This window comes from Cetorhinus maximus, chromosome 4 (assembly GCF_964194155.1).
Source record: "Cetorhinus maximus chromosome 4, sCetMax3.hap1.1, whole genome shotgun sequence".
Lineage (NCBI taxonomy): Eukaryota > Metazoa > Chordata > Chondrichthyes > Lamniformes > Cetorhinidae > Cetorhinus > Cetorhinus maximus.
This window is the reverse complement of record NC_135882.1, coordinates 75556750-75567594: the sequence shown is the minus strand read 5'-3', so window position 1 is coordinate 75567594 and position 10845 is coordinate 75556750. Positions and strand designations below refer to the sequence as shown.

The window sequence follows — 10845 nt, the reverse complement described above, 5'->3', positions numbered from 1 at the left end:
TTGCCTGTATTGAGTGCGAAATTGCATGGACAAGGAAACATCGCTGCCAATTGCATTGTCAAGGGTCTTAAGTGGCCTCTTAATTAATGGCGGGTGTGGCTCTGGCACCCACGCGTGCCCGCCGATCAAAATATCGCGTGAGTGCACAGTGACGTTGGGACGCTCACCTGATGTCATCATGTGCAATTTTACACCTGATCGGGTCAGGCACACACCCTCCCGCAGGATGTAAAATTAAGTCCTAGATCTTGTTTGGTCTGTTTGCACTTTAGAACAAAGATCAAAGCTAAGTACAGCACAGGAACAGGCCCTTCAGCCCTCCAAGCCTGCGCCGATCATATTGCCTGTCAAACTAAAACATTTTGCACTTCCGGGGTCCGTATCCCTCTATTCCCATCCTATTCATGTATTTGTCAAGCTGCCGCTTAAACAGCACTATCGTACCTGCTTCCACCACCTTCTCTGGCAGCGAATTCCAGGCACTCGCTACCCTCTGCGTAAAAAACTTGCCCCGCACATCTCCTCTAAAGTTTTCTCCTCTCACCTTAAATCTATGTACCCTAGTAATTGACTCTTCCACCCTGGGAAAAAGCTTCTGACTATCTACTCTGTCCATGCCACTCATCATTTTGTAAACTTCTATCAAGTCGCCCCTCAATCTCCGTCGCTCTAGTGAGAACAATCTAAGTTTCTCCAACCTCTCCTCATAGCTAAAAACCTCCAGACCAGGCAGCATCCTGGTAAACCTCCTCTGCACCCTCTCCAACGCCTCCATATCCTTCTGGTAATTAAAGAATTAAAGATTTCACTATGTGAATCATACCTTCATCCTGCTGTTAGACAAGGAGAAGTAGCAGTTTGGTCTGTTCCCCATTTCTCACATATGTCTCTGAATGCCTGACCAGTAAATTGTGGGCCGTTATCTGAAATTATCTGAGATTATACTGATAACAGCATTTAGAATATGTGCTACAGTGTCTTGATGTGTCTTCTGACTGGCAGATGATAGGATGCTTGGAGAAATAATCAGTGACAACTAAGAAGTCATTTCTGTGGATGTGGAAGAGGTCTGATGCAATCTTGTCCCAAGAATGAATAGCAACTTTATGTGGTAAAAGCGGTTCCTTGTGCCAATTTGGCATATTTTCCTGACATGCCTTGCACTTCCTGACTGTGACTTCAGTGTCATTGTTCATGGCCAGCCAATAAACTGTCTCCTTCTGTAGTTGCTGACACATCAGTTGTACTAAATTCATCAGCTCAATGGGTAGAATATCTTTGTTACACTTGCGTGGTGGATCAATCGATGATATGGCATCCTCTCTCAAGTGTAACATTGCACTCCCTTGAAAACTGCTGATTATATTGAAACACTCGGGATACTGTGATGTCAGATCGCTAACTGAAGTAATGGGTGTATCTTCTGATGCTGAGCTGCCTTGTGGTATCTGGCTGATTTCATGGAAGGTTACCAGCATGAGATCTCGACATGCCTGCTGACCTGTAATCGCTGACCCTTTGGTTTCTATTACATAGGATATCTGTAACACACAGGATGACTGGTTGCATTTACACTCTGGCACAATGGATCCTACACATGGAATTACTGAGCCATTATGTACTGAAAGCTTAATGATAATGGGTTTTGCTGTAATTCTCAGAGGCAGTTTGTTGGCACTTGCTCCTGTGTCTATTTTTGCTAATAGTGTTTCCTGACTTTTTTACTGACCAAATCTTTTTGGGATCTTTCTGTTCTTCTCCTGTGAGCCCAAATCTGTTGAGCTGATGTGAACTTTCATTTCCAATGGCTAAACAATTTTTTATGGCCTGCTTGTCTAGGTCAGACAGGCCGGAGTTAACAAACCATAATTCTGTGCGCTGTTTAAACCAGTTTAAACTCAGATAGTAGTTTAGCATCCTTCCAATTTAAGCTTTAGAATTTTTTGCCCATTTTTGCAATATTCCCTATCCCTTTCTTCTCCTCTGCCATTTAAATGAATATTCCTGCTATTTTACTGACCAGGATCTGAATACATCAAGCTCACGTTAAATACGCTTTAAATGCACTTCAAATACATTGCAGAGTGCTTGTTGCTTGTAGTTACTCTATTGACCACAGTATGTTCCACTGCTGTTGCAGTGCTTGGGATGAATGGTCATGTTGCCGCTAGAGTGCGTACTTCTGAAGCTCAACCCATGAAGCTGAGTTGTGGCAGGAACACACCATGATGCTCCACAAAACGAATGATGACGCTAAAGACTTTTCCAGCTTCCATCAACTCCTGATTTTGCTGGTCATCTTTGCAACCTTACTTGGCCCAGTTTATGCGACATTTCTGTTTTCCCTTGCCTGTGATTGATCCAGCCCACATTACAGCTACTTACTGAGCACTTTCCAGCACTGAACCTCTTGACATGCTGTCTCTGCCTGTTGAACCCACAGAGGCTGTGCACTGCAATCTTTGGTTCAAGGCCACACTTTGCATTGACTGAGTGGTTTTAAACTTCAGGCTTTTCTGCTTACCAGCTTCTTCCATCAGCACTGGCACCATGTTGAGTATGGTGTGTGTAAAAATGTAAAATTCTCCATCGCTAGCAATACGTTGTGTTTTTCTTCCTCTTTTGCTTAGTAGATAAACATCAAGGCACCACAAGGCACCAACCACGCACAAAGGATTGGTTAACACAAAAATACATAGATTCATTTATTAAGAATTTGAGAAGTTGATAGCAGTATTACATAGTTTGAGAACTTGCACACATGTCTGAGTTGGCAACTTCCTCAGGACAAACTGAGACTAAGTCTGAATCACATCATACCTTGCACCATTTCCCCTTTAGTACAGAAAACATAACCAAACCCCAACAACCTCTCTATCTGCAGGTGCGTAGGCACTGATGGTGAACATACAGCCTGACATTTTTTCCCTGATTCTTCTATTCTTCCAAACATATTAGACATGGGGATTCCTATCAGGAAACATATTGGTGTCAGTAAATGGTACTAGGGTTAAAACAATTATAACAATTATTCTAGTTGGTGCAAAGTATTATGGGAGCCAGCAGAAAAGTGTTCAATGAGTCTTGCTACTCAACTATTTAAACCATCAACCCCTGACTGCTGTTATATTTAGGAGGAATTACATTTGGTGTTGTCAGTAATCATGGCTAGGAAATGATGGCCAGCTTCCTGTAACTGCCACATGCTCAGCTGTGAGTTAGGTACATATATGGGACAGAGAAATGGGACAGGTTAGGGTGCAGCTGTCAGCAACACAGCAATGAGCCATGAGTGCTGATGGTTGCAATGGTCAACAGTTGTGAGAAACTAGAGATTTAAACTCAGCTGCTCATATAGTGGCATAAAACTGCCATCATTGGCACTGAGAGGTTTGAATTTGTTAACAGTGAGCTATTGGACTCATAAGAAGGACATGACACTACTGGCATCACTTGGGCATCAGGGGTGGGTAAATGAAGCTATGATGAACCAATGAGTGGCAGGTGAGGGAGTTGAGATGGAAGCAGGCTACTCTGACATTGGAAAGAGTAGCGAGGAGGAATTTCAACAGATGCATCTTCCTGGTCAGCAGGAGGCCAGAGGAAGACAAACAGGGGCTGAAAAGGGAAGAAGGCACCACCCCGATGCATTAAGTGTACTGTCAGCTACCTGCAAATACCAGACTGCCTATGCTACAGGAGGCTGTCCATATTCAGGCCATTGGTCTCAGATGTTTGTGTTCTGGTCCACAATGGCCTGATACTTCATTTCCCCATATCAGTGCCCTACCTGCAGCCATCAAAGTCAGCATGGCATTGATTTTTCATGCATCTGAGTTGTTCCAAGGATCAGCTTCGGACCTGGGCGACATCTTTCAGTTGGCAGTTCATAATGCCATTTGGCAGGTCACAGATGTCCACTTCCAGAGGGCGGAGGATTACATCGATTTGAGACAGATGGGCCAGCACAACCACAGAGGACACTGGGTTTTGCCACCATTGATGGATACTCTCAGGTCAAGGAGGTCATTGATTGTATCCATGTAGCCATCAAGGCACCAACAGACTAGCAAGCCAGATTCCTGAATGAAAAAAGCTTCCACTCAATGAATGTCCAGTTGTGGTCTGTGACCACAGGAAGTGTATCCTGCCCCAGATGCCGCACATCTTCAAGCCCACATCCATTCTCCATGAGTGGCTGCTGGGGCTAAGGTTTATTCCTTAACGAGGCAGCTCCTTATGCCCAGCTGGTACCCAGCCAAGGATGCAGAGATGCACCAAACAAAGCCATCTACTAACACATATCTGTATTGAACAGAACATTGTCATCTAGAAGACGCACTTCCATTGCCTTGACCGCTTGGTTTGAGCCCTCCAGTATGAGCCAGCCAAGATGTCTCATATTGTGGTCATCTGCTGTGCACTGCATAACATATATGTACAGAAAAGTCTGGAGCTGGATAAAAAGGGAAACCTGGAATGCCACTTTTGCTGAGAGAAGGATGTGGGGGGAGGAAAAAGAGGGGGACGAGAGGAGCTCAATGCCCAGGCTTTGGAGGAAGTCTGCTGAGGCTGTTGCAGGGCTCAGGGCAATTGGCAGGCTGGCTAAATTCAGCAACCTTTCACCTGAACAGCTCTTAGCCCTTATGACACCTTTCACCAAAGAGAGAAATTATCCAGTAAACACATACATCTGAATAATCCCATTACCACCCTCAAGAACCTCCTTGTGTGTGAAACCCCCCAGCCCCCCAGTGGAGCATGGCTATCTATGCCTGTCCCCCTCTGAAGGGGTTGGCCCACAGCTGACTCTGCCTCACCCTCCTCCTCCTGCTCACTGTGTGGTGCGATTCACCCAGTGCTCCCCATTCTAAGATACAGGCCCAACCGAGGTGAGTGTGTCTGCGCTGATGGAAGGTGTGAGGGATGGTATGACAGTGCTGCTTCAGAGACAACTCTCCCCGCTGAGGAGTCCGGCAATGTCTTTCTCCCCCTCCTCAATTGGCCCTGTGAGAAACAGAAGAAGACAGCAATGAAAACTCAGGTTACTCAGCATGTGCCTCAGCACAAACAACCCAACAGCTGACAGTGCTTGTATAGCAACAGTGTGGGCAGGAGTGATCTCCATGCTCTTCAGCTGTAGCTTGAGCTATAAAATGACCCAGCTTTGGACGACTTCTTGTCTTTTCATCACCCATGACTTGACGCCATCTCCCATGACTTGACATGATCATCCTCGCAACCTCCAGTGCTGCCTCCCCTTTAATGTTAGTGTGTGGAGCTGCAGCACATCATTATCCATCTGAGACATTTTCTTCGAACTATGTGCTCCCTTCTTTTAAGGGTGAAGAGAGAAAGATTTATGAGAAAACCGCCCTCCCTCACTCATTCCAGCACAACATAGACATGAGATGTTGTGCTCCTCAGTGATTCCCCTGTGTGAGAGTTACTGATGTTTCGGTGATGCAGCTGGCCACTTGATCTGAAAATGTTAAGGAGAACTATGGGTACTCAGTCTGCTCAGTTCTTGTGTATGCTGGTATATACAGAGTTAGAGGCCTCTATCAAGGTGTTGCTTGCCTTTCCCAGACCTTATCAGATCATTGAAGTGCTTTCTGTACTGCACCCATGTCCTCCTAATGAATTCCTGGCTGTTGACCTCTGTGGCCACCTCAATCCATGCCCTTTTCATATGGTTTGGAGGATTTTTCTTTCTGGTGGAGTGAAGAGCACAACTGTCTTCTTGGAGACAGCGTCCATCAAAGGCTCAAGGGAAGCATCAGAAAAGCATAGGATCGCCTTGGGATGTCTGTCCACGCTAGCGTTGGACCCCTGGTGCTCCATACTTCCAGGCAATGGGAAGTCCAGTCATGGCTGCCACTTGCCCTTTAAAATCACCTTCTGTAATGAGTTGTGCCTCCAGGCTGCTCCAAGCACTGTTAATTAGTTGTCAAACTCACCTCTGGGACATTTAGGGCTTTTGTATTGAAAAATCGTGCTGCATCATTGATGTTGATGCACATTGATGGGTTATGACCCAGAAATGATACAGGCACTGGGTTCCTAACTCTGGATTGAAAATCCAAATCATGGTGTCACGGATTTTTGTCCCCTTTTCCATGCCATAACATCCCGTGAATTGCTCAAAGGGCCTTAATGACATGAAAATTGACCCCTTAGGTTCCAGCATCACTTAGTAGTTTCATAATAATGTAACCCTTAAACTAGCATTGTTATTGCTCAATGTCATAGTAATACATTCTTACCTTTATGTCACTATCAACACCTTCTTTAGTCTTTAACACTACCATTAACACTCCCTTTGTCCTGTGTCCATGACATCTTTGTCAAATTTCTCCTTAGCTCCCACCTATCCCTGACATTCTATTTTGCTCCACCTCCTCTTAAATAGTATAAAATCAACCACATTTCTACTTCTCTTTAGCTCTGAAGAAGAGTCATATGGATTTGAAACGTTAACTGTTTCTCACTCCACAGATGCTGCCAGACCTGCTGAGCTTTTCCAGCATTTTCTGTTTTTGTTTCAGATTTCCAGCATCCGCAGTATTTTGCTTTTATCCTGAGCTTGATGGTGCTTTACCTTGAATCATATAGGCATAAAAATGCTGCAATTTTGTTCAATGCATGAATGAACAGGCAAAACTGTCCATTGTCAGAGTTCACCAGGGGCACAGGTCTCACAGGTGCACAACGAGGAAAAACAGCAATAAGAGGCTATTTTCCTGTGATGCTCAGCACAGTGGTCATTAAAGGCATTATATAAATGTGAGTCTTTCTTTTGTTATGAATATGGGACTTTACAAGATGTACAAATGTTTTAAAATATCTCTTTTAACTTAACGTAAAACAGAATGTCCTGTATAGAGGAGATGGTGATAATGCTAACTCTGTCCGGAGACAGGCTCATGTGATCCAAATCAAAATCTATTGAAAATCATGTCACAGGTTTCAGACATGAGACAGCTGCTTTCTGAAACACAGAGATGCAGAGACATGGAGAGGGAGAGACAAAAACAGTTGCTGCTGTGAAGAACAGAAAAAAAGGCTGTTCTGTGTGAGTAAACAAGCAGGATGCGGGTGAGAACTGGTTCCCTGTTCAAAGAGAAGTGGCTTTTTCAGATTTAAGGAACAAGGAGTCACCAAAGTGGGCCTTGCTGGTGGAAGTCAGTTGAGGGATAATCAGAAGGCTGAGTGGAATGATTTTTCTAGGACACTCGGAAGACCTGACCTGGCAAAGTGGAGCCTGCATGAAAGCTGGGAGAAACTTGGAACTTCAAGGCTACATGTCTGCTGGAAACATGGCATGAGGTAAAAAATTGTCATAAAGCTTATTTCATGAGTTGCATTAGTTAGTTAATGTGATAGTACCTTTCCTCTAATTTGGTATATTAGTTGCCAGCAAAAAAATGTTTAGTTTATGTTGATTTTAGCTTGTTTGTTAGAGTAAAAGGGTTAAAACATGACCTGTTGTTGTTTGGTTACTTCCATTGCTTGCTGGAAAATTCATCCCTTTAAAAAAAGTAACACTTTTAATTTGCTTTTCAATGTGAGTTAAATAAACTGATAATAGTTTTTCATTGAGCTAATGTTCATGCTTTGTGCCACATGAATACTTTCTCATGCCTTATTAAAACGTGTGAAGCAGGCTTCCCACCAGAAAGGCCTCCAGCCTGTCAATCAGGAGCCCCACTTGAAGGAGCCCTGCAGTTAAATCCTGCAGAGCATTTGGGAAATCTATTTTCTGGGGTTCCTACCCTCACAACAGTACTTCCCCACCTGCACCTCACCACAGGCCATCATTCATTTATTTTTCATGACATTTACAAATGAGTGTGCTTGTTATTAAATTAAATTTACAAATTGAATCTTTTTGATATTCATGTTACATCATTTCTGCAAACCCATACCAAAAATTAGAAATGTTAAAATGGAAACTGATAGCATTCATACAAGGAGCAAACAAGAAAATATGTGCTTGCATTTTCTATTACTTCTAAGTTCAAAATCTGTTTTATCCAAAGAAATGATTATGTCATGCACCAGTTGCATTGACCATTATTTAATCACTAATATTCAAACTCCATTTAAAACATACCAGTCTGCTGCCTAAACACTTAAATTCCTTACAAACAACAGAATAATTTGTTTAGCTGTGTAAGCAGCAGTGAGACTGCATACAATAAAATAATGCATTCTGCTTTTAAAATGAATAAAAATTGATTGTGTCCCAATAAAATCTAAATTGGCAGAGTGTTAATTGAATTTCACATAAACATCTGTAGCAATCTGTGACTTTTTATTGTGCGGTAATGTAATATAGGACACTCAGGAATAAATGCATCCTCCAAATGATTTCAAAGAAAATTTCTAATGCTGCCTGATGAAATTGTAAAAATTTGATTATAAGGATGTGCTAATGACTCTTAAAACAAAGCAAAAACATTTGAACACAAGAATAATTTTGTCTTACTGTCTGCTAGATAAATCACAAGTAAATTAATGTCATCTGAAAAATGTATGCCTTGAAGATATAGTGATCATTTAGTACAACAAATAAAAATATATTACGAATAGATAAGTATAGATTACTATCAATGAAGAAAAACATGCTCTAACAATTTACTCCATAAAGATATTTTTTCTAACCTCTCAGTCTAACAGGCAATTTTAAATTGATGACCCCCTCATCATTGATTCTCCAACCAGGTAAAATGGTATACACGTAGAATTTGACTGCTACCTGAGATGGGGCGGGTGGTGGTGCAATATGAGGAAAGGTTGGACAGGCTGGGCATGCATCCATTAGAGTTTAGAAGAATGAAAGGCAGTCTTACTGAAACGTATAAGATCCTGAGGGGACTTGACAGGGTGGATAATGAAAGGGTGTTTCCCCTTGTGAGAGAGACGAGAACTAGGGGACAGCTTAAAAATAAGGGGTCTCTCATTGAAGACAGAGATAAGGAGAATTTTTTTTCTGTCAGAGTTCTCTTTGGAACTCTCTTCTCCAGAGAGCAATGGAGGCAGGGTAATTGAATATTTTTAAGGCAGAGATGGATAGATTCTTGACGAACAAGGGAGCCAAAGTTTACCAGGAGTAGGCGGGAATATGGAGTTGAGGCCACAATCAGGTCGATGGGCCGAATGGTCAACTCCTGCTACTAATTCATACGTGTGTATTCACATTATCAAATTCCTTCATCATTTTAAAAATACCTCTTAAATTTCCTTTGTGATGGAAATAGTCCCAGTTGGAGGATGAGTGGGGTGCTGGGCTTTTCAGCGCTTTCTTGAAATTCAACAAAGGAGGAGTTCAGGATCAAAGGACAAGACTCTGGAAGTATTGGTGGATTTCTGAGTTCTGTCTGTATTGGCATGAGGCACAGAACAGCCTCATTGGGAGATGAGGGGAAGGGAAGTGCTGGTAGAATGGGACCCAAATTAACCGTGGGCCATTTTGGATCATTAGGTCTTGTCTCTCAGCATTCCTTTAACAATTAACAGCTTATTTCGTGTTATAATGCTCCTCTTCATTGCCAATTTCCCTGTTATCAGCTAGTTTCAGTCTTCATATTGCTGCTTTAAAGGATTTAGGGCACACATAGTGATTTTGCCAGCTCGTATAGTGATAGATTTTCCCTTCATGTGATTCATGGCCTGTTGCTCAATAGTGCTGGAAGTAGAAATTGTGCACATCTGGGCAACCCAGTAGCTTCAGGCCGCTGCAATATGAGGTGGTCTGTTTGGCTTCCAACCAGCTGGCTGATCAGGGTAGGGGATACAATGATACAATGCAAAATGTGCTCGACACATGCTGCACCCAAAATAGCAAATTGGAGTTCTGTGATTGTATAAAAAGCATGGTTTGCATATAAAAAGGACCTACTGTATGACTCAGGCAAGCAAGGGGTGGCTCAACACCAGCTTCTCAAGGGCAATTAGAGCTGGGCAATAAATACTGCCTTTGCCAGCAATGCTCACATTCCAAGGACGAATACAAAAAATCATATCCCCTCTCACCCACAGGATGGCTCATTGGATTTCAATTCTTCCCAACCCCAGGAATTTCAGGCTCACCTATCTAAGTATTTTGAAACATTTGTTTAAGTTCAATTTATGGACTTGGCTTTGGAAAACAGTGAAGTATCCCTCAATTCTTTGCTCTTAGAACAAAAAGCAGCAGGATCAAGAGGATCACCACTGAGATGCTAAGTTGAACAGGCACTGTAAGTCCTCTGTTTAGTACCTATGCTTCCCTGACCACAGTTCCAGATGAAGGAACTGAGTAATGTGCTTTCGTCATAAAGAAGAAGCTCCGATGTATCAGCTATCGAGTAGCTTTTGGCATGCCTCATAAGAGAGACCTTAAGCTAACTAAGATCTGAGTTCACTGCCAAATGAGTACTGCCATCAGTACTGCTGACAATGATCTCTTCGGTTTGGAGGTCGTTCTGCTGCTCATTCACACTGGCGTTCCTCTACCTTGATCTAGATCATTCTGCACATAACCCATCAGTGTCAAAAATATCTAACTGACAACAAAGGTTTCTTTCTATTGTTTAAAAGTGCTATGCCTCCATTTTTGCCTACTCTTAACTGCTCTTTAATATCTCCCCTATATTTAAAACAGCATGAGAGGAGAGTAGGACACTATTTTAAACAGCCAGAGAGGAGAGTGGGACACCATTTAGAACAACGTGGGAGGAGTGGGACACCATTTAGAATAACATGGGAGGAGAGTGGGACATCATTTAAAACAGTGCGAAAAGAGAGCAGGACACCATTCAGAACACCGCGGGAGGAGAGTGGAACACCATTTAAAACAAT

General features: G+C 42.7%; 1 long non-coding RNA gene across 1 annotated transcript in view; it reads right to left on the bottom strand.

Moving 5' to 3' along the window:
- Window positions 1-4648: 4648 nt before the first annotated feature.
- The window catches only part of LOC144679327 (uncharacterized), an 83141-nt gene continuing 76944 nt past the window's right edge, over window positions 4649-10845 (bottom strand). Inside the window, exon 3 of the long non-coding RNA XR_013576319.1 lies at window positions 4649-5007. This is a non-coding gene — a long non-coding RNA (uncharacterized LOC144679327). The remainder of the gene's footprint in view (window positions 5008-10845) is intronic.